This window comes from Primulina eburnea, chromosome 1, assembly GCF_022965805.1.
Source record: "Primulina eburnea isolate SZY01 chromosome 1, ASM2296580v1, whole genome shotgun sequence".
Classification (NCBI taxonomy): Eukaryota; Viridiplantae; Streptophyta; class Magnoliopsida; order Lamiales; family Gesneriaceae; genus Primulina; species Primulina eburnea.
Genome location: NC_133101.1, coordinates 51,230,971 through 51,233,226, shown reverse-complemented (window position 1 = coordinate 51,233,226; position 2,256 = coordinate 51,230,971). Strand labels below are relative to the sequence as shown.

Below are 2,256 nucleotides of genomic sequence, written 5' to 3'. Positions count from 1 at the left end.
AGGAAATCGTATCGGAAGCATATAATCACTATCGAACGAATTAATTCATTAACGAGGGGTAGGTGAATCGAAATTCCCAACAAATTCATTTCTTATTGAATTTCACTCAACATTTTAGATATTAATTCTCATTCATTACTTATTAAATCATTTTATTTGCATCTTTCTTTGAGCACAATAGTATTGATCACTCAATCAAATTTTCGTTGCTAAAGATCTCATAACTGAAAAGAATAATTGTTAAATACAGTCCTCAGTGGAACGATACTCGTACTCACATACATTATACTATTACTTGACATCGTGCACTTGCGATTAATTTTGAGCATACAAAATCATATTTTTATTGAGGATTCATAGTGCAAGTTTTGCTCGATCAAGTTTTTGGCGCCGTTGCAGGGGACTGTTAATCTACAATTTTATTTTTAGTTATTTTCTTTAGCATTATTTTATTTTTCTTGAGCTAACACTCCATACTTTATTCCAGATATCTTGTCTAGTGCATGCCAAAGTCACTTGACGTGGAGCTTGAATTCGATCCTGAAATTGAAAGAACCTTCCGCAGGAGAAGACAACAACAGAGAATTAAAGAACTGATAGAGAGACACGAGCAAGATCGTGAGGAGGAACAACGTGAAAATAGACAAGTTGAGATGCCACGCCGCATACCGATGCTAGAGTATGCCCAGCCTTCTTTGGAGGGTGCACGCCCTAGCGTTGTGAGGCCTATCGTGCGGGCAAATCACTTTGAAATCAAGCCAGCTATAATCCAGATGATTCAGAACATAGTCCAATTTGGAGGAACCGCGGTGGATGACCCAAACACGCACATCGCGAATTTTCTTGAGATTTGCGATACTTTTAAATTCAATGAAGTTTCTGATGATGCTGTTAGATTGCGGTTGTTTCTTTCTTCTCTACGTGATAAAGCTAAAGCATGGTTAAATTGTTTGCCTGTAGGTTCGATCACTACATGGGAAGACATGGCGAAAGCATTTCTCATTAAATACTTTCATCCATCAAAGACCATGAAGCTGCGGGCAGACATTACTACATTTGCTCAATTCGATCAGGAGTCTTTATATGAGGCATGGGAACGCTTCAAGGATCTACTACGAAGATGCCCACATCACGAATTACCACTTGGGTTAGTCGTTCAAACATTTTATTATGGTTTGCTTACTCCTAACCGCACTATGATAGATGCTGCTGCGTGTGGGAACTTATTGAGAAAAACTGCGGAAGAAGGATATGAGTTGTTGGAAGAAATGGCTTCGAGCAATTATCATCCTCAATCTGAAAGGAACAACCCGCGGAAAGTGCAGGAGTTCACCAGGTAACTGACATTTCTGCTATTACTGCAAAACTTGATGTTTTGAACAGGAAACTAGATAGCTTAAATGTGGGTGGCACGGCTATGCGTCTTCAAGAGATATTTTGTGAAAAGTGTGGAGGGGAACACTATGTGAAGGACTGTCAAGATGACAATCCATTTTATGTGCAAGAAGGGGCACCAATAAATCAAGTAGGGGTCCAAAACCGCCCACGAAATGACCCTTATTCGAACACATACAATCCGGGGTGGAGGCAACACCCAAACTTCTCATGGGGTGGTCAAAACAGCCAGAACAGACCACAAGGAGGACAATCATATGGGAAACAACCGATGTACAGATCTGATCCTCCTAGAGAAGAGAAGTCCAATTTGGAGCAGATGATGTCTAAGTTTATCTCATCCACTGAAACTAGACTTCAAAATCAGGATGCATCGATAAAGGGGCTTGAAAATCAGATTGGTCAGTTAGCGAAGATGATAGCAAGTAGAGAGCCAGACACCTTGCCAAGTAACACCGAGACTAATCCAAAAGAGCAAGTGAAGGCCATTGAGTTGAAGAGTGGGAAAGTTTTGGAGTCAAGAGAGAAAGAGAAAACTCAAACATTGGATGAGCAGACTGCGACATCTAAAGGTAAGTTTTCTAACTCTATACTAGCACCCACTGCACAACCTAAAATTGTTATTCCTCCACCTTTCCCTGCAGCATTGAAAAAAGCAAAACTAGCAATTCGGTAAGTTTCTTGAGGTATTTAAAAAATTGCATATCAATATTCCCTTTGCCGATGATTTAATGCAAATGCCTAGTTATGCTAAATTTTTGAAGGACATATTGGCCAATAAGAGGAAGTTGGAGGATCACATGACAGTGAACTTAACTGAAAATTGCTCCGCTTTGGTGCAAAAAGAAATCGCACCGAAAC

At 39.9% G+C, this 2,256-nt stretch overlaps 1 non-coding gene across 1 annotated transcript; it reads right to left on the bottom strand.

The window, feature by feature from the left end:
* Positions 1-1,032: 1,032 nt before the first annotated feature.
* Positions 1,033-1,138, bottom strand: LOC140814862 (small nucleolar RNA R71). The gene has a single exon (XR_012114186.1). It is a non-coding gene; the product is annotated as a small nucleolar RNA R71 (small nucleolar RNA).
* Positions 1,139-2,256: the final 1,118 nt, after the last annotated feature.